The following is a 22,297-nucleotide window of genomic DNA, read 5'->3' as shown; positions in this document are numbered from 1 at the left end:
GGGAAGATCCTCAGAAAAGATCTAACCACCCTTGCTCACTGTAGATTGAGCTAGGTTAATCTTTGGCCTAGTTACTCAGCTGGACATGAATGTCGAAGCCCTCATTTCTGGGAAGATTACTTCTATGGCCCAGTCCAACTCCTCAAGACTCGGGTTTCCTGCTCTTATCACAACTTTATGTAGGACCATAGGAGTTGCCTCCGATAGTCTTGTCTTTGAATGTCTGAGCCTGATCATTATTTTGGCCTACATAAGGAAGAATTGTTGGAACCCTGATGATCCAACAATTATTATTAGGGCGGCCAGAAGACCAAGGGCAAGGCTAGTTGAGGCTCCTTCTACATTAGCAGCTCCTCATCTAGGTTCTACATCAGTAGCTCCTCCTCTAGCTCGTATTGCAGTAGCTCCTTCTACCCTACCTCCTACTGATTTTCAACGTTTCGAAGCATACATCAGGGGCAGATTATTTTGCTGCAAAGTCTCCAGCTGGTAGCACCTCCAAACTTCATCCCTACAGTAGAGCAATTTAATGAATGGGTAGCCTGGCCCGGGACTCAGCCTCCTCTTCACAGGGACGACGAGGATCCCGCCGCTCAGGTACCACATCAGCCAGCGGATGAGTCATCAGAGTCTTCCACTCCTGAGCCCTTGATCAGGAAGAGGAGGGTAGTTGTAACTCAGGAAGCCGCAGCCACTCCTGAAAAGTCTCATGAGGCCACTCCAGAGCCTCCGGCACCAGTGGCAGATACCACTTCTCCACAGCAGTCCTGTCTCCAAACACCTCTCCTGTAGCTACTCCTGTACTTCATTTGTCGGAAGAGGAGGAGGGCCAGACACAGGAAACCCAGGACCAATCACAGGATTTTTAAATTCCTGTTGATTATTTTTTGTGCTTTTTGAATTATTAGTATAACTTTGATGTTAGTACATTAGTTACTTTTTTTCTTAGTTTTGTGCATGAGTAGTTTAGTTGCTCATCTTGAAGCATCGTGAACAGTTTAACTTAACTTTTGATGGTATGGCAGTGAAGTAGTTTATTTATTTTGTGAAAATGGTTGTATATGCCTTGTTTAAAATTTAATGCATGCTGAATAAAGAAAGAACAAGAGTGTGAACTTATAATAGAATGGTTAGTCACTAGACAAACTGATTGTGAAAGAAAAGCTTGAACCAAAAACCGGTGAGAGTGTGACCTTACTCTGTGAGTGAACGACTAACTTTGAATAATGATCTTTGCATAAATCTCTGAATTCTAGAATGATTTGTATAACTCAGAACATGATGAAGGCCATGAATTGTATAGACACAAGCTCTTTTGACCAAATAGCTTACCTAGAATGATACTTGTATCTTTTGCTCCCTTGTATAAGGCTTATTGATTTTTCATGAATTGAACCCTGAACTTTAAATGATTATCTCCTAATACCTTGTTTAGATTTTAGGAGAGCATATGGTTCAAGGAAAATTTACTCTAAATTTCAGGAGAAAAGTTGAAAAGAATTAAAAGAAAAAGGTTAAGCATCAACACACACAACAAATAAGTTGTATGTTAAAAAAAAATAAAGATAAAATAAGTTGTGCTGTTACAATAAGGTCTAAAACAACTTAAGAAAAGGGAATAGTGAGAAGGCTATTTGTACAAAACAAGAAAAGATCATTGGGATTAGTCTATGACTTGCGCTCTCTTAGAATCTAAACTTTTGAATCCTAGAAAAAACCAATGAATTTTTGTAGCCAAACCTCACTACAAGCCTGAGAAAGTCCTTCTGATTCTGTTTATACATTTATGACTTGATGGCATGAGATGAAATGCAAAGATTGGACCTCCTGTTAGTTGTTATCAATAAATAGCTTAAACACTTGTGCTTGAGTGAGACAATAGCCGTGAGACTGTGGTTTGAGCTACTTTCCTTGAATCTGTCTTATGATTAACCTCATCTAATTGTATTGTTCACATTTTGTTCTCCTCTTTGTCTAGCTACACATTGCTTCATCTTTCTCATCATGCAATCAATGAATTTTGATGCATACACCCCTGTACATAATCACTGCATGTTTTACCACTTGAGGACAAGTGAGTTGTTCTCTTTTGCTTGAGGACAAGCAAAACTGTAAATTTGGGGGAGTTGTTAGTCGATGAATACGACTAACTTTTGTGTATAAAACTTGTATCGAACTTTCCCAATTTATGGTTGTTTTGTAATATTATAAGTACTTTTTGTTAAATATAGGTAATAGATAATTTATACTTTTGTTTTGTGAGTTTAATAATCAATTTCTCTCAATTTCAGGTTAAATAGGAAACTCTGGCAAAGTGCTGTTTTTCACTCTTTCGCTAAGCCAAGCTGCTGGCTTAGCGAGAATTCGCTAAGCACAATCTTCAGTGGCTAAGCGCGAGGAAGAATCCAGAAGATGATGAGTTGTCAAGTTTGCTAAGCGCACCGCTCTAGGTCATCAAGTGCACCGCTTCAACTCATTTGCTTAGTGAAACAAGCGCGCTAAGCCAAAATCTACATATGCGCGCTAAGCGATCCAGATCTGCACTAAGTGCACGAGCACGAACAAGGCCACCTATTTAAGCCTGAAATCAGATTTGTAAAGGGAGTTTGGCACTTTTCTTGAGAAGCTCTGCATGCACGAAGGTTCTAAAGAGAGAAAGGTCTAAGTTCCAGAGAGTTTTGAGAGATTTTGCTGTGTGAAGATATGTAGAGACGCGAGTTCGAAGCAGAAGCCATTCTGAGAGCTTGAGATGAGTTTGTGAGTGATTGTGAGATCCTAGAGGTGAAGAAGACATCCTCACCACTTGTGTTTTTGCAGTCTTTCATCTTGTTATTCTCTTTGTTATAAAGGAGGTTTCTGGATGATGGAAAGCTAAATCCTCTGTTGGATCTTTCCTGTAGGTACCTGATGTAAATTTATTTCTATCTATGTAATGATGTTTTGTGTGTTCTGTGACATCCTGGAATTTCTACCCGGAATTTTGTAAGTATTACATTTAAATAATTATATATATATATACACACACACACACACACACACACACACACACACACACATATATATATATATATATATATATATATATATATATATATATATATATATTATTCAGTGTATATATATATTCTTGGTAGAAGTATGTACATTGGGAGAAAAATACGCGGGTTAGACTAATTAATGAAGAGTAACCCATAACTGGATGATTATAGATTAATTCACAATTAATTAGTCTAAAAATTATTGTTTTGCGTGCAACTTATAATTAAAAAAACCAACCTCTTAACCACGCTCAGGGTCTCATTCTGAGCGTTTCGATATATATATTGCCTACCTTTGAAAACGGGCCCCGACGGGTGCAGAGAAATGCGAAGAACTGGAACCGGAGAGGCGGCACGCAAACTAAGGCAGGATTTCAGCATCCAAAAAGGTCCAATTTTTTTCTTCTTTTATGGCTGAGTAGGTGGTCAAGTCAAAGGTAAAGGTGGGCCCTTTTTGCTCCAATTAAAAAATGACATGTGGAATTGCTTTTAAAAAGAAAATGAAAAAGAAAAGAGGAGGAAGAATTTGGAATTCGAGGTTGGTGATCATGTATTCTTGAGAGTCACTCCGTGGACTGGGGTTGGTCAAGCATAGAGGTAAATTTCAAGGACAAAATTTTTAAAAGGGTGGGAGAGTTGTAACACCCTATATATATATATATATATATAATTATATCTGATGTTTGATTATTTTGTTGTGTTATTTTATCCGTAATTATTTTCAAGGAGGTTAATTTAGTTAATAGAGGGGTGTGGGTAGATAAGAATCTAACTTCTCAAAGAAGTCTCTCAAGAAAGCTTCTCAAAGAAGCCACGAGGAAGCTTCTCGAGGAAGCCTCTTAATGAAGCTTCTCATGGACAAAGAAAGAACAGTTCACTTGTCCTCAAGTGACAAAGACAGTGGTCAATCAAAAGAAAATGGTGTTTGATTCATAAAGGAATTCAACCATATGAACTGAATATCCTGGAATGCCTAAATCAATTACTTCTCACAAGCATGCAACTTTTCAAAGATAGGAGCATAAGCATTAGAGTCACAGCTGAAATAAGCTAGTAAGCATGACAGAAATCAAGGAAGGATCATCAACCAAAACCTCACAGTCATTGTTTCACTCAAGCTCAAGTGTTTAGGCTTATTCCATCATAAACAACCAACACAAGTTCCAACCTTTGCATTTCATCTCATATCATACAGCAATGAACACACAAAATGAATCCGAAGGACTTTCTAGGCTTGTAATGGGGTTAGGCTGCCAACAATTCATGGTTTTTCTAGGATTCAAAAGCTTAGGTTCTAGGAGAGCATTCATCCATAGAATAACCTTCACCTTTTTATTCATTCCTACCCCATACTCACCCTTTATTTAGGCACTTAGCTTCCATTATTTTGCAGCATACATACTTATTAATTTCATTTGTACTTACGGTTTTTTTTACACAATATATACAGAGATATTATGTGTATGTGCAAAAATAGTGTGTATGCTGTTTACTTTGACCATTTCCATTCTTACCCAGTGCCTCCCCCAAATTTGGGACAAATTTGCTTTGAACCCAGCTTCTGTGGATGATGCTCTCCTACAACCTAAAATAAGGTAGCAGAAGATACAACTGAATAGGCTCCAGGTTCAATCAATCAATAAATTCATTCAGCTCAAACTGGGTACAAGGGATCATTCATTCAAGCACATGGTCAGCTTTTTGGCTAAGTGTCTATCACAATCAAACATGGCCTTCATCATCCTCAAATTCATGCATCCAATCCATACTTCAGAGATTCACACAAAAATCAGTACTAAATGATAGTCCTTTCTCTCAAAATTTAAAGATCACACTTTCACCGGGATACGATTAATGCATTCCTTCACAATCAATTTGACAACCAACTAACATTTTCAGACATACTTCCAATCACATGCTCATTCTCTTCTAATGACTGCAAAACTTGATCAAAACAATCATCTAATCATCCCAATCCATTCAATTCATACATTTGCTCAATCAAATCATTTTAAAACACTCATTTCATACCAAACAAGCCACTGCATACAAAGTTCAACCAATTCACTGTTCAATCAAGCTTTTTGTACAAGCAAACAAACAACTACACTATTGAAATTTAAAGAACTAAAACATAAAAGCTGAAATTTAAATGACATAAATCATAAATTAACTGAAAATAAACCAAAGTTTTCAGAATGCAAAAATTTAAACGTCCTGCTCCTCCTGTGGCTGGTCTTCATTCAAATCCAGTGTTGGAGCTGCTAATGAATCCTATATAAGCTGCTCAGGCTTCACAACAGGTGCAGCATCCTCAGGTATATGTGCAGGGGCTGGAGATGGCTGTGGAGTATGATCTGGAGTAGTCTCTTCCTCATCCTATGCTGGTGCTGGTGCTGGTGGCTCCTCAGTATCAGGCTCCTGGGCTACAGAGGTTCCACCCCCTCCAGAAGAAGAGGGATGGTCTCCTGGCCAGGCCACCTGAGCCTTAAACTCCTCCATGCTCATAATGGAGGGCAAGCCCAATCCCTGATGGCTCTTCATGATGATGGACTGCCCTCGGTGCAAACTCTGCATCATGGAGTGAAGCATTTGTGGAGCAAATAAAAAATCTGATGGTCCTGCAGATGATGGAGCTTGGAGTGGCATCTGTAGAGGTGCTGGAGGAATAACTGGAATCTGAGTGGATGAAGAAGGGGGTACTGGAGAAGAAGAAGGTGTTGGTGCCTCTAATGGTGCTGAAGTGGAAGGGGCCTCAGATCTTCATCAAGATTCCAACAGTTCTTCTTAATATATGCCAAATTAATGGCAAGACTCAGGCTCTCTAGGGACCTCGAATCTGACTGAACTCCCCTAGCCTTACATAAATCTGTGATCAAGGCAGGGAATCCTAGTCTGGATGTGTCATGTTGTGCTATGAGGGAGATCTGGTGGGAGATGAGGTGCCCCATATTCATGTCCATCTTCATGATGATGCCATAAATGAGTCTGGCTCTGTCAAGAGTGACATCAAATGTGTGGGAAGAAGGAATAAGGTTTGAAAAGGAAAGAACGCTCCAAGTCTAAGCAAGAGTGGTCATGTTCTTCCTCAGAATCTTCACCGGATAGCCATCAACATGAAGCTCAAATCCTTTCCCTGGGATACAGAGCTTAGCAGCTAACACTTGAGGATCAGGCCTCAGGAGTGCAAATCTAGAGTAAGCACAAAGTGTTTCCCCCTCTTCCAACACAATAGGGGTCTTCAAAAATGTGTTAAGAGTATCCTCATCAAACTTAATCAGATTACCTCTCACCCTCACCTGCTTAGGTGATTTGTCCTTGGGGTCATAGAGGTTTGCATAGAATTCTTTTACAATGGCAACATCAATGTTGTCTTCTAGAAAGTCAGTCAACTCCTCCCTCTAGTGTCTTCTATCCAGCTCATCTAGGAATTCATCAAATTCTGTGGTGTAGACCACCACATTTCTCTCAGGTAGCAATTTCCTAGGCACAATAATGTCTGTGTATCTCTCCCAAGCTTCCTGGGATGTGAATCTTGATCTGTCATATCACACTTGAGAGGGTGTAGAAGGTGCCTTTCCTTTCCTAGAAGCCATCTGCAAAATATAAGACAAAACACAAGAGATTAGCACAGGTTTATTCTCAAGAAAACAGAAAAATTTAAACTGAAAACAGAGCTGGGCGCTTAGTGCAGCAATCTGGTGCTTATCCCCTTCACAAAATTACTCATGGGCTAAGCGCAACAAACTCACGCTTAGCCTAAAGACTCAGAAAATCCTTTTGTCTGCAGATTAGGCTTAGCGCAATAAGGCGTGCTTAGCCTTATTCCAAAGGTAAATAAACAGAACCTAAGTGGCACTTAGCTCAGCAAGCTAGGCTTAGCGCCTGAACTACTATGAGTATCTCAATATACTATTGACGCTTAGCGCATAAGCGCGATTAGCATCTGCATCATTTTGGTTCAACAGCCACGATGAACACGCTTAGCGTGATCATCAGAAATCCTTAAAAATTTAATAGTTGCGATGAATAGGCTAAGCACAGCAGGCACGCTTAGCATGTTCATCGCAATTCCCAGAAATACACACAGGGTTTTTCACCCCTTTCACTCACATTGCCCCTAATGAGCTTCTAAACTACCTAAAGTCCTAAAATACCTAACCCTAAAACTAAGTAACTTAACCTAACAACAATACTAATCACGAAAACCATAAATAAACTATCCTAAGGTTTGAAGCATGAAATAAAATGAAAAAGGTAGTCAATGAACTTACTTCGATGTGTGAAAAGTATGAGGAAGCAAGGAATGCAATGCAATAGCACTTGAGCACAGTGACAATGAAGCAAAGGAAAGGCAAAGGCACAAAAGGTTTAGAAAGAAAACTCAGTAACTGCCTAAGGTAGTGCCTCTATTTTTTAGAAATCATGGCAGAAGTGCTTAGCGCAATTGTGCGCTTAGCGTGACCTCTTGACAATTGTTTTTTTAAAAAAAAAAAAAAAAACTCAAGCGCTTAGCCTAGCTCTTCGCGCTAAGCCTAGTTGACAGTTCAAGTTCCAAAGGCATACCCGGGCTTAGCGCAGCAAAGCACGCTTAGCGATGATAGTAGCTCTGATTGGTCCTGCAAAATGTGCTTAGCCTATGAAGTTAGGCTTAGCGTGCAACCAGGCTTCAACTTACAGAGAGTGATTCAGGCTTAGCGCCACAACATGCGCTAAGCACACTTCCAATGATTTCAAAACAAAATGATGTTGGCGCTTAGCGCATCCTTTCCCCGCTAAGCCCAGCTTGAAAGCTCAACTTACAGAATAAATTTGGGGCTTAGCGCAAGATGACGCACTTAGCACAACTATAATAAATTTTCACAGAGAGGAAGTGGCGCTTAGTACATCATCCACCCTAAGCCCATTGCTTAAGTTGCAACTTATAGTGAAGATGTTGGGCTTAGCGCAACGATGTGCGCTTAGCTGAACCATTCAACCAATCAATCAGGGGTCTTTGCGCTTAGCGCGAGCAAGCTCGGCTTAGCACGTGAAGAGATGGCGCTTAGCGCAAGGTTTGCACTTAGCGGATAAGCAATCTGAAATTTTTTCTAAAAAGTCATTTTTATCTTATCTCTTCACACATAATTTAAAAACCCTTTTTGTTCATTACTAAACAAGCTGAAATAAATCACAATCACAAGCAAGATGTCCTAACTACATGCAAGAAATAAAAATGAAGATAGAGAAGGGAAAGAAAAGCTGGGTTGCCTCCCAATAAGCGCTTGTTTAACGTCACTAGCTTGACGCATCATCCTGTTATCCAGGATCCAATAAAGTTCCCACTTCAAGGACCTTCTTCTCAGGTCTTCTTTCCTCCATCACATGAACTTTAAAACGGACATTCCGGTCAGGTGGCTCTTTATCTTCATGAAATAGATCAAAGCTGATTTTCTGATCTTCTATGCCCATTTGGAACGTCTTCTTTCCCATATCTACTACACAGCTTGCAGTAGACATGAATGGGCGGCCACAAATGAGAGGAATATCAGCATCCTCTTCTATGTCTATCACCACAAAATCAACTGGAAATATAAGGTGTTTCACCTTCACCAAAACATCTTCAATCGCTCCATACGGCTTGTGATGGAGCAATCAGCTAACTGAAGGGTCATGCGTGTAGGCATTATCTCAAGCCCTCTAAGTCGCTGGCACATGAAGAGAGGCATTAAGTTGATACTAGCTCCCAAGTCTATGAGAGCTTTTCCTACAGCAACCTCACCAATGGAACACGGTATCGTGACAACTCCAGGATCTTTGTGCTTAGGTGGAAGAATGCCTAGAATCACAACACTACAATTGCCTTCCACCACAATTCTGTCATTATAGATGTACCGGTTCTTCTTTGTCAGCATATCTTTTAAAAATTTGGCATAGAGGGGCATTTGTTGAATTGCTTCTCCAAAGGGCAAAGTAATTTCCAGTTTCTTGAAGATATCAAGAAATCTGGTAAAATGTCTTTCTTTCTCTTTTCGGGAAGGTACCAAAGGATAAGGTACTTCCTTGCCTTCATTTGGAGTAGTATCCTTCTTCTTTTTAGTGTTTGCCTCACTCTTGCCTCTCCTTATCTCATCATCAACAACTTTCTCTTTTTGTTTTTCATTTTTCAACTTTTTTTATTTTTCTGCTTCTGCTTCTTTTATTCTTTCTTTTTTCTTTCTCTTTTATTGGTGTCTCTTCTTCCTTATCATCTTGAGCCTCCTCGTTAATGTCTTCAAGTTCTACAAAATCAGAAATGGGTTCAAGTGCTGGCTTAGGTGCCAGATGTTGTTTATGTTCCTCCATCTTCTTCTCAGCTTCACTCTCATCCACATGGATTGCCATTCTACTTCTAGACATCACGACTTTATAGTCCTCCTTGGGATTTTTCTCTGTATTAGTTGTAAAATTGCTTGATGATCTATCTGCCAATTGCAGTGCAAGCTGTCCCACTTGGACCTCCAGATTCTTTATGGTAGACTCTATGCTCTTCTGGTTGGACATAAAAACCTGCATGAACTGAGCTAGAGTCTCTTCCAGCTTCATTGTGCGATCATAGAGACTAGGCCCTTGTTGTTGTGGCCTTGTGGATGGTCCACCTTGATCTCTATTGAATTGATTTCAAGGGTGGTTCCTCCATTGTCCCTGCTGTTGATTGTATTGTGTTAGTCGATGAATACGACTAACTTTTATCTATAAAACCTGTGTATATTGTATCAAACTTTCCCAATTTATGGTTTTTTTGTAATATTATAAGTACTTTTTGTTAAATATAGGTAATAGATAATTTATACTTTTGTTTTGTGCGTTTAATAATCAATTTCTCTCAATTTCAGGTTAAATAGGCAACTTTGGCAAAGTGCTGTTTTTCACTCTTTCGCTAAGCCAAGCTGCTGGCTTAGCGAGAATTCACTAAGCGCAACCTTCAGTGGCTAAGCGAAAGGAAGAATCCAGAAGAAGATGAGCTATCAAGTTCGCTAAGCGCACCGCTCTAGGTCATCAAGCGCACCGCTTCAGCTCATCCGCTAAGCGAAACAAGTGCGCTAAGCCAAAATCCACTTATGCGCGCTAAGCGATTCAGATCTGCGCTAAGGGCACGAGCACGAACAAGGCCACCTATTTAACCCTAAAATCAGATTTGCAAAGGGAGTTTGGACATTTCTTGAGAAGCTCTGCATGCACGAAGGTTCTAGAGAGAGAAAGGTCCAAGTTCCAGACAGTTCTGAGAGATTTTGCTGTGTGAAGATCTGCAGAGATGCAAGTTCGAAGCGGAAGCCATTCTGAGTGCTTGAGATGAGTTTGTGAGTGATTGTGAGATCCTAGAGGTGAAGGAGACATCCTCACCACTTGTGTTTTTGCAGTCTTTCATCTTGTTCTTCTCTTTGTTGTAAAGGAGGTTTCGGACTATAGAAAGCTAAATCCTCTATTGGATCTTCCCTGTAGGTACCTGATGTAAATATATTTCTATCTATGTAATGATGTTTTATGTGTTCTCTGTGCTATCTGCTTTTCATTCCAGTGTGCTTTTACCTTGATCACATAGATGCATGCTTTGTTAGGGTCATTCAACAGTGGGAACTGTAGATGCAATTGCTTTTGATGTTTTGATGATGATCATGATGATATGATGTAAATGGGCTTTTCAAGATTAAATTCAAGACAATACTTCAAGATACTTCAAGATTACAAGTCACAGCATCAAGATGATCACTAGTATATTAGGAAGGGAATTCCTAATTGAATTAGCAAAAGGTTTGGCCAAGTGATTTAAATTAAAAAAGTGTTTCTCAAAGGTTTTACTCTCTGGTAATCGATTACTAGAGGATATAATCGATTACCAGTGGCCAAATATATTTTATAACAGCTACTAAAATTTGAATTCGAAATTTTAGACAGTGTAATCGATTACACAATTTTGGTAATCGATTACCATCAGTTAGTAAACGTTTTTAATTCAAATTTTAAAAGCTGTAATCGATTACACAACTACTGTAATCGATTACCAGACAGGATTTTCAGAAAAATAATTTTAAGAGTCACAACTTTTCAAAGGCTTTATTCATGACCACCAATGGTCTATATATATGTGACTTAAACACGAAATTGCTCAGAGATTTTCAGAACAACAAGTGTTTATCCTCTCAAAGAGCAAATTCATTTTATCCTCTTAAGAATTCCTTGGCCAATTCAATTGCAATTCATTAAGGAATTATTTGAGTGCTCAATCTGTAAAATCCATCTCTTTCTAGAGAGATTTGTTCTTCTTCTTCTTCTCATTCTCTAAGGGATTAAGAGACCGTGAGTCTCTTGTTGTAAAGGAATTCTAAACACAAAGGAAGGATTGTCCTTGTGTGTTTAGAACTTGTAAAAGGAATTTACAAGATAGTGAAACTCTCAAGCGGGTTGCTTGGGGACTGGACGTAGGCACAAGGGTGTGGCCGAACCAGTATAAAACTGAGTTTGCATTTTCTCTTCCCTTAATCTCCTTTATTTATTATTGCTTTATATTCATATTCAAATTGTTTTATTTGAATTAATATTTTAGAAGATTGTCATTAAGGGAATTCATAACTTGAATAAAAAGTGAAATAGATTTTTAATTAGGGGAAGTAGTTTGGAATATCTTAATTCAACCCCCCCCCCTTCTTAAGATATCTGAGGCCACTTGTCTAACAGGAACTGGTCTGACTCTATGCATACTTGGCAACATTTATAGAGATTTGCAATACTGTTATGATTGCCGGTGTACCAGATAAAGCTATCAGACTCAGCCTGTTCTCATTTTCACTGGCAGGAGAGGCCAAGAGGTGGCTCCACTCATTCAAAGGCAACAGTCCTAAAATCTAGGAAGAAGTGGTGGAAAAATTCCTAAAGAAGTACTTTCCAGAATCTAAGACTACTGAAGGGAAGGCAGCAATATCTTCATTTCATCAGTTCCCTGATGAATCCTTGAGTGAGGCATTGGAGAGATTCAGAGACTTACTGAGAAGAACTCCCACCCATGGATTCTCCGAGCCAATCCAACTGAATATGTTTATAGATGGGCTGAGACCACAAACCAAGCAATTACTAGATGCTTCTACTGGGGGAAAAATAAAGTTGAAAACTCCAGAAGAAGCAGCTGAGCTCATAAAAAATATGTCAGCCAGTGATCATGCCATCCTAAGGGACAGAACCCATCAACCCATAAATAAGAGCTTGTTGGAACTAACATCACACGACCCCTTGTTGGCACAGAATAAGTTGCTATCTAAGCAACTTGAGATCCTAATGAAAACACTTGGTAAGTTGCCAACTAAACTGTCGATTGGACAACCTACACATTCTTCTGTTTTGCAGGTCACAGATTGTACCATTTGTTGTGAAGCTCATGAGACAAGCCAATGCAATCTCACTAACTATAACACTCAAGAAATTCATTTCATGGGGAATCAGCAGAGGCAAGGGTACACTCAAGGAGGGTTTTTAGGCTTCCAACAAGGTCCTTATAATCAGCAAGGACAGTGAAGGACACACCCTGGCAACCAGTTCAATAAAGACCAAGGTGGATCCTCAAACAGGTCAATTCAACAAGGGCCTAACATCTTTTAGAGGATAACTAAGTTGGAAGAGACCTTGACTCAGTTTATGCAGGTAACAATGTCGAATCATAAGAGTACTGAGTCAGCACTAAAGAACCTTGAAGTACAGATGGGACAATTGGCCAAGCAGATAGCTAACAAGTCATCAAACAGCTTTGGAGCAAATACGGAAAATAATCTTAAGGAGGAATGCAAGGCTGTGATGACCAGGAGTAAAAGGTTTGTGGAAGTTGAGGATGAAGAAAATGTGGTAGACAAGGAACAATTGAGTGAAAAGACAGGTGCTGAGGTTAAGAAAAATGATGTGAAGGGTAAAGAGAATCAGAAAAAAGGGAAGAAAATAATGGTCCAGAATAAAGAGATGGAGGACCAAGAAAAAGAAAAAGAAATAGAAAATGAAAAAATTGAAAATGAAAAAAATAATGTTGCAAAGAAGAGAAGTGGAAAGGCTGTGGAAGAAAGTGTGGAAGTACCATATCCTGTGGTGCCTTCCAAGAAAGAAAAAGATCATCATTTCACAAGATTTTTGGATATTTTTAGGAAACTGGAAATAACCATGCCCTTTGGCGAAGCTTTGCAGCAGATGCCACTCTACTCTAAATTTTTGAAAGATATGCTGACAAGGAAGCACAAGTACATTCATCAGGAAAACATCATAGTGGAAGGAAATTGTAGTGTTGTAATCCAAAAGATCCTTCCCCCTAAGCACAAAGATCCTGGGAGTGTAACCATTCCTTGTTCAATAGGAGAAGTCAATGTGGGAAAGGCTCTGATTGATCTGGGAGCCAGCATTAATTTGATGCCACTCTCCATGTGCAGAAGACTGGGAGAGTTGGAGATTATGCCCACTCGAATGACTTTGCAATTAACTGACTGCTCCATTACCAGGCCCTATGGAGTGATTGAAGATGTGTTGGTTAGGGTAAAGCATTTTATCTTCCCAGCAGACTTTGTGGTCATGGATATCTCTGAAGATATTGACATCCCTGTAATCTTGGGAAGGTCGTTCATGTTGACTGCAAGCTGCATAGTTGACATGGGGAAGAGAAAGCTGGAGTTAGGTTTTGAAGACCAGAAAATTGATTTCGACTTGTTTGTGGAAGACAAGCCTGCTCCAGAACACAATGTTTGCTTGCAGGTGATGGGAGAAGGTGAAGAGGTTCTGAAGGTGAGAACCAAAACATGAGATTTCCCAGAGAGGTAAAAGTGTCAAGCTAATGACGTTAAAGAAGCGCTTCCTGGGAGGCAACCTAGTTTTAATCTTTGTTGTGTTTGTTTTTAATGCATTTGATCATTAGGAACTTGCTTAATAATCTTTATATGGAGCATAACAACCTCTCTTTGTATGTGAAATTAAGGGTTTTAATTTCTTGGGAAAGGACTAAGTTTAAAACTTAGAACATCTTTTTGAAAATTAGTCCTTTCGCTAAGCGCCTGTTTCTCGCTAAGCACATAATCTTTCATGCGCTAAGCCATGTGTTTCAAGCGCTTAGCACACAACCCTGGTACCTGAGGTTAATTATTTCCACTAAGCTAGCCAAGGTTAAGCTAAGCCCAAATCAATTCGAGTTGAATTCCGCTAAGCGACAAACTGATCGCTTAGCGATGGCTTCCCTTGGCTAAGCGGGATCTATTGTCGCCAAGCGTAATTCCTTACGGCCTTAATTGAGGTTAATGACGCTAAGCACCAGTTATGGCAGCTAAGTGAAATTCTTTGCGGCAATATGAGCGCTAAGCGAGTACCTCTCAGCTAAGCGCATGCTTCTCTGAACTTAAGATGCATCATTAGGACTAAGCTGGCCAGAGCCTGGCTTAGCAAGAGTTGCAACTTTTCTAATCTGCAGACCTCGCTGAGCGGATGTACCCTCACGCTAAGCCGAGTCTCTGTGTGAAAAAAAAAAGTGATTTTGAATTTGAAACGTCGACTAAGCGCACGGGTCCACTAAGCGAGTGTTGGATCAAGTGGCCTCAGAATAATTAAGAAGAGGGGGGGTTGAATTAATTATTACTGAACCTTTATTAATTAAAAATCTACCCTTCTTAGGCTTTTACTATAATGTTAAGAAAGTAAAGAGCAGAAATATTAATTTAACCAAAAGTAAAAGCGCTAATTAAAGTGCACAGCGGAAATTAAAGAGTGTAGGGAAGAAGAAGACAAACACAAGAGTTTTATATTGGTTCAGCAACAACCCGTGCCTACATCCAGTCCCCAAGCGACCTGCGGTCCTTGAGATTTCTTTTCAACCTTGTAAAGTCCTTTACAAGCAAAGATCCACAAGGGATGTACCGTCCCTTGTTCTCTTTGAACAACCTAGTGGATGTATCCTCCACTAGAACTGATCCACAAGAGATGTACCCTCTCTTGTTCTCAGTCACAACAACCCAAGTAGATGTACCCTCTACTTGTACCACAAAGGATGTACCCTCCAATGTGTTAAGACAAAGTTCTCAGGCGGTTAGTCCTTTGAAACTTTGTGAAGTGGAAACAAAAGATATCTTAGGCGGTTAGTCCTTTGAAATCTTTTGTTTTAGGGAAAGGGAAGAATCAAAAGAATTCTCAGACTGTGTCATTTTGAATTCTTTGACAAGGGAGAAGGGAGACACAAAAGAATTAAGGCGGTTAGTCCTTCGTTCTTTTGGAAAAGGGTGAAGAGAGACACAAAAAGAATTCAGGCGGTTAGTCCTTGGCGAATTCTTTTTGGCAAAGGGAGAAGAGAAAGAAAAAGATGAATAGCACACTTTTGTTTTCAAGGTTTGGAAACCATAAAACTTTAGAAAGCTTTTTGCAAAGGAAGAAGAAGAAGAAGAAGTTCAAGAAGATGTTCAAAGAGATTCAAAGGTTGTAAAAGAATATGTAGAAAAGTTGTTTGTAAAGGTTGTCGAAGATTGTAAGTGTTCTTCAAATGCAAATCAAGGTATTGCTTTTATAGACTTGAAGAGTCTGGTCAAGAAAACCATTGGAAGAGTTATAACCTTTAGAAAAACCTGAAAATCATTGGAAGAGTTACATCTTTTGATTTTTATTCAAAACTTGTCACTGGTAATCGATTACCAAATCCTTGTAATCGATTACACAAAGCTTTTTATGAAAGGATGTGACTCTTCACAATTGAATTTGAATTCCAACGTTCAGATGCACTGGTAATCAATTACAAATATCTTGTAATCGATTACACCATTTTGAAATCAATTGGAACGTTGCAAATTCAGTTGAAAACTTTTGAAATCAAACTTTGCCACTGGTAATCGATTATAGGAAACTGGTAATCGATTACCAGAGAGTAAAAACTCTGGTAACTTAGAAAATTTTGTGAAAACTCTTATGAAAAACAAAACTATGCTATGTTTGTTTTTTGAAAAAATATTTTCAATACTTCCCTTGTGAAATCTTCTTGATTTCTTCTCTTGGAACTTGAATTCATCTTTTCTTGAATCTTGAAATCAAACTTCTCTTGATTCTTGAATTTGTTCTTGATTTAATCTTGAAATAATTCTTTGGGCTTTTTTTCAACATCTTTGTCATTATCAAAACTTTCTCGATCATATCCGCTTGGTTAGTGCAAACCAACCGGCGGGCATCATGCACAGAGAAGTCAAATTTCCAATCATCATTTAGTGTACCTTCAAATGGTACACCTTCACTAGATAATTGGGTCAAGTCATAGAATAGGGATTGGTCAATGACCATTTTAATCCCATAAACTTCAGAAATCAAAGTAACTTCTTGAATTTCTAGGTTAGAATAGAAGGCTTTAACCAATTTAGTGTAAACAGGCAATTTTAAAGACATGAAAGGAATGAGATTGAAGTTTTCAAATGCCTGAATGCATTCAAAACTCTCATTGGAAAAGAAATCCATATCAATGAATTTTGGATCAATAATGGAACGAGAAGAGAAAAGGTTTGTGTACTGTATTCGTTGTTCTTCGGATGAGAACAATGAGAAAGAGGAAATGGAGGAGGGAATCTGTGTCTCCTGAGTCTCGGAATGCCGTTGACTTCGACTCGAAGAACCCTTTCGCTTCTTTGATGGTTCCTCCATTTGAAGGGGTTATTTGAAATTTTAATCGGTTCAAATGAAAGAGAATGAAAAAAGATGAAGTTTGAGCTTTGTGGGGAGTGATTTGGACAAGAAATGAGTGAGATATGGCAGAAGGAAGAATTGGGAATGAGGGTTTTCGAAAAAAATGAGAAGTAGCAGATTTCTGATTTTGAATTTTGAATATATAGGGGCAGGGACGCGTTGTAATCGATTACAAAATTTGGTAATCAATTACACCTTACTTAATTGCCTGTAATTGATTACACTAATGTGGTAATCGATTACCAAAGAGCATTTTAGCCAAAACTAAATGCTGACTAACTTTTAAGGGAAAAAGGGATTTGAATGAATATCAAAATACTTTCTTAAAGAAAATATATATTAAAAATACTTTATGAATGAATCTTAATCAAGTAATTCACATATCATATTCAAAATCATGCATAATTATTTAAAGGAAACATATATATATATATATATATATATATATATATATATATATATATATATATATTCAATTATATCACAATAATCAACTCAAGTATTGAAGAATAAAGATCATAAATATTATCAAAATATTTAAAGGAAACTTCATGCTTTGAGAAAGAAAATAAACTCAATCAAGCACATATAAACCACATACTCACAATTTCAATCAATCAAGACAAACAAATAAAAATTTGTTAGTCATCATAATCAAATTAATTGAAAGAAAAATTTCAACCAAAATAAATTTTAAAAAGAGAATGGTTTTGATGTTACCTTTTCTATGATTAAAGGTATCTAGATCTTCAAAGATGGAAGTCATACTTTTGCTTTTTGCTTAGTCTTCTTGAGAGATGTTCTCATCGCTTTCATAATCCTTGGTTAGAAGGTTGATCTCCTTCACTAAACCGTCGGATGAGTCATTGTCATCCCATGCAATGTAGGCTTTCTTGGTCCTTCTTTCGTCAAATCTTTTCTTTTCACTTTTCTCCGACCATTCTTCATTTGACGGACAGTTTGCCTTGATGTGACCAATTTGGTTGCATTTGTAACACCTAAGGACTTGAGAATCCTCTTGTGATTTTCTTCCATTAATGAAATTCTGACGCCTTTCGATTCTTCTCTTCTTGACAAATTTTTGAAACTTCTTCACAAAGAGTGAGAAGTCTTCTTCATCTTCTGATTCATCTACTTCATTTTCTTCTTGCATTGATGAAGAGGCTTTAAGTGTTATACTTCTTTTCTTTTTGTCAGTTTCTTCATTCTGATTAAGACGTTGGAGTTCCATCTCATGTTCTTGAAATTTTTCAAACAAAGTAGCAATTTACTTTCAGAAATAGCAGTTACCTTGGGCTGCCATTCCCTACTTAAGCATCTTAAAACTTTATTAATTAAATCTTCATTAGGAAAGATTTTTCCTAAAGAGGCAAGATGGTTGACTATATGTATAAATCTTTTCTGCATGCTATGGATGTTTTCATTAGGATTCATCCTACACAATTCATATCCATGTGTAAGGGTATTGACTCTAGATCTTTTTACATCAGTGGTTCCTTCATGTGTAAGTTGGAGAGTATCCCACATCTCCTTGTCATTTGTGTAGTTTGACACTTTAAAATACTCATCTATTCCTAGGGCTGAAGTAATAATGTTTTTGGCTTTAAGATCATAATGGATTCTCCTTCTATCTTCTTCTGTCCACTTATCTCTAGGTTTTTGTGTTGTGGTGCTAGTACTTGCATCTATTACAGTGGGTATGTAAGGTCCTATTTCTATTGCTTCCCAAATGTTTAAATCTATGGCTTCAATGAAAATTTGTATACGGGTTTTCCAATAGTGGTAACCCTCACCATTGAAGATAGGTGGCCTATGGATGGAATTTCCTTCAGGAAACAAAGAATTTGAAGAGGCCATGAATCTTGAAGTCGTTAAACTTTCTACAAGATACCTACTCTGATACCACTTGTTGGATTAAGTGGCCTCAGAATAATTAAGAAGGGAGGTTGAATTAATTATTCTTAAACCTTTACTAATAAAAAATCTACCCTTCTTAGGCTTTTACTATAATGTTAAGAAAGTAAAGAACATAAATATTAATTTAACCAAAAGTAAAAGCGCTCATTAAAGTGCACAGCGGAAATTAAAGAGTGTAGGGAAGAAGAAGACAAACACAAGAGTTTTATACTGGTTCAGCAACAACCCGTGCCTACATCCAGTCCCCAAGCGACTTGCGGTCCTTGAGATTTCTTTTCAACCTTGTAAAGTCCTTTACAAGAAAAGATCCACAAGGGATGTACCCTCCCTTGTTCTCTTTGAACAACCTAGTGGATGTACCCTCCACTAGAACTGATCCACAAGAGATGTACCCTCTCTTGTTCTCAGTCACAACAACCCAAGTAGATGTACCCTCTACTTGTACCACAAAGGATGTACCCTCTGATGTGCCATTATTTTCTCCTATTTCTTAACCCCTTTTTGCACCATTTTAAATACTGATTAGTCTTAATTGTCAAATTTGTGAGGCAGTTTTATTATTTGGGCCCATTTAGCTAATTTGATGTTTTTAATCTAATTTCAGGAATTAATAAAGCATTAAGCTTGAATCTAGAATTGGGCTTGGGCTTGAATCCAGAATTGGGCATGGACTTGAAGAGGGCAGACTAATTTATTCTACAAAATTAGATCTTATCTTATCTTATTTTATCTAGATATTATTTAGATTTGATCTCGTCTAGATATTATTTCATCTAGATCTTATCTTATCTAGATTTGATTTCATTTTACTTATGGGCTTGGATTTAAAACATATTTGTAAGCTTTGGGGCTGAAAAACTATATAACAGCACCAAGGTTCTAGTTTAGCTCTCTCTTTTCTCTCTCATCTATTTTTCGTATTTAGTTTTAGTCTCTCTTCTCTTTCTCTTTTATTTTCATTTTTTACAATTCCAGTGCAGACTTTTAGTTTTATCAATAAAATTTCGTTCTCTATTTGATTAATGGAAGGCTAAGTCCGCAACGTTGTTTTCTCTTGAGGATCAAGCACAATTCTCTTTGAGGTTCTATTATTACTGTTAAATTCTGTTCAATTTTTCCTCTTCACTAATTACTCTGAATTTGTTGCTATTAATTCATGCATGCTTAGTGCTTGATTAATTGTCTCTGCGCTTAATTTATGTTCATGCTTAATGATCGTTTATGAGTAATTGGTGTGTGGGATGCTTAATCACATAATGAATGCTTTATGTTAAATTTCGCTTAGTAATTTAATTTAGGGTTGGATTAAGTGGTTGAACTGATAAAGGATAAATTCTCGCAACCTAGGATAAGAGACTTGCTTGTGAATCAAGGGGAAGCAACATATTTTAATTCTGATAATTTCTAATTCAATTTTACTCGCTGTTTAATTTACAAAAGCAAACACCTCCCCCCCCCCCCCCCCCAATTTGTTACTATTTCCTACTATCTATTATGAACATTTGGTGTATCATTGCTCGTTGGGAAACGACCTAGGATCACTTCCTAGTTACTACATTTTAATATTTATTTGATTCGGGTACGGCCTCGATCAAATTTGGCGTCGTTGCCGGGGAGCAGTGTCCAAAGGTTCATAATAGCTAGTGTCATGTTAGTGTTTAATTCTTTCGTGTTTTATGTTTAATTGTTAGTGTTGTGTTAGTGTGTGTGTTAGTGTTGTTTAGTGTCTTGGTATTTTTCTATTAAGCGCTTCCCCTGTTTCAGTTTTGGGTGTTTTGCGACGGAATTAGCGACCACTTTTGCTTGCGGCAAAACAGAGTAGTAGTGGAAATCATGTAGCGACGAATTTTAGCGACCACCCTTGCTGAATTATTTGGGATTTGTTGTTTTAGTAGCTAGAGTTGTTATTTTTGGCTAAATTTTTTGCAGCAACTTCTTTTAATCTATATTTTGTGGGAAAAATAGCTAGAGCCTTTAGTTTGGTCAGATTTGAAAGTTCCAAAAAAGTAGCAAATTTGATTTTTGTCAAAACTTCAAACGGCCATAACTTTTGCTCCGGTTATCAGAATCACAATTATTATATATGTATTTGGGGTAGAAAAAAATTTCCTACACTGTGGCAGCCGGCATAGGTCTCCATCATCCAAAAAAAGTGATTCTGTCAAAAGTTTTTTATTTTTCAAGTATTATTCTCTTATTTTTCTTAATTTATCATTTTTAACTTATATAGTTAGACTTCGAATTTTCATTTGAAATTTTTTGTGCTATCTTCTCATCATTTTATAAGGTTGCTCACAAAATTTCAAGTCATTTGGATATCATTTAATGGTAGTTGTAATTCAAACCTACATTGTTACTTGCATAAGAAGGCAACTAGTTGTGCATGCTGAATTTAGTGTATGACTAGAGGAAATCCATTTGACTTACAACCGTTTGATCCTGAGATAGATAGGACATTCCATAGATTAGTTAGACATCATTTAGTACCTTTTGACCATCCTGAGCATTCTGATATTGGTGATTTTGAGCATTATAGTTTTGAGCATTCTGATTTTGAATATTCTGAGAACATGGCACACCCTCCACCCCGTGAGGGGACTCTAAGGGAATTGGCTGCACCTGATTTCACCTATGAAAGCTTGTGCATCCAATACCCTGATGAGGATGTCCCATATGTTCTTAAAACTGGACTGATCCATTTGCTTCCAAAGTTTCATGGCCTTGCAGGTGAAGACCCACACAAGCATCTGAAAGAATTCCATATTGTCTGCTCCACCATGAAACCACCAGATGTCCAGGAGGATCACATATTTCTGAAGGTCTTTCCTCATTCTTTAGAGGGAGTGGCAAATGACTGGCTATATTACCTTGCTCCAAGGTCCATCACGAGCTGGGATGACCTCAAGAGAGTATTCTTAGAAAAACAATTTCCCTGCTTCCAGGACCACAGCCATCAGAAAAGATATTTCAGGCATTAGACAACTCAGTTGAGAGAGCCTATATGAATACTGGGAGAGATTTAAAAAATTATGTGTTAGTTGCCCTCACCACCAGATTTCATAGCAACTTCTCCTCCAATATTTTTATGAAGGACTCAGCAACATGGAGAGAAGTATGATAGATGCTGCCAATGGTGGAGCCCTTGGAGACATGACCCCTGCTGAAGCCAAAAATTTAATTGAGAAGATGGCTTCCAACTCCCAGCAATTCAGTGCTAGAAATGATGCTATTGTCATTAGAGGAGTGTATGAAGTAGCCACGAATTCATCTTCATCAGGTGAGACTAGGAAGCTTGAAGGTAAACTAGATGCCTTGGTTAACCTAGTAACCCAACTGGCCATGAATAAAAAATTTGCACCTGTCGCCAGACTCTGTGGTTTATGCTCCTTTGTCGACCACCACACAAACCTTTTCCCTTCTGGGCAACAATCTGAAGCAATTAAACAGCCTGAAGCTTATGCTGCAAACATCTACAATAGACCTCCTCAACCTCAACAACAAAATCAGCCACAACAGAATAACTATGACCTCTCCAGCAACAGGTACAATCCTGGATAGAGGAATCATCCCAACCTTAGATGGTCGAATCCTTCACAACAGCAGCAACAACAATAGCCTTATTTTCAAAATGTTGTTGGCCCAAGCAGACCATACGTTCC

At 38.1% G+C, this 22,297-nt stretch overlaps 1 non-coding gene across 1 annotated transcript; it reads right to left on the bottom strand.

The window, feature by feature from the left end:
• Nucleotides 1-21,587: 21,587 nt before the first annotated feature.
• Nucleotides 21,588-21,694, bottom strand: LOC113002256 (small nucleolar RNA R71). The gene has a single exon (XR_003267800.1). It is a non-coding gene; the product is annotated as a small nucleolar RNA R71 (small nucleolar RNA).
• Between the last annotated feature and the right edge of the window lie 603 nt (nt 21,695-22,297).

Source organism: Glycine max, chromosome 7, assembly GCF_000004515.6.
Source record: "Glycine max cultivar Williams 82 chromosome 7, Glycine_max_v4.0, whole genome shotgun sequence".
Taxonomy (NCBI): Eukaryota; Viridiplantae; Streptophyta; class Magnoliopsida; order Fabales; family Fabaceae; genus Glycine; species Glycine max.
Note: the sequence above shows the minus strand (reverse complement) of the source record. Positions and strands in the feature narration are given on the sequence as shown.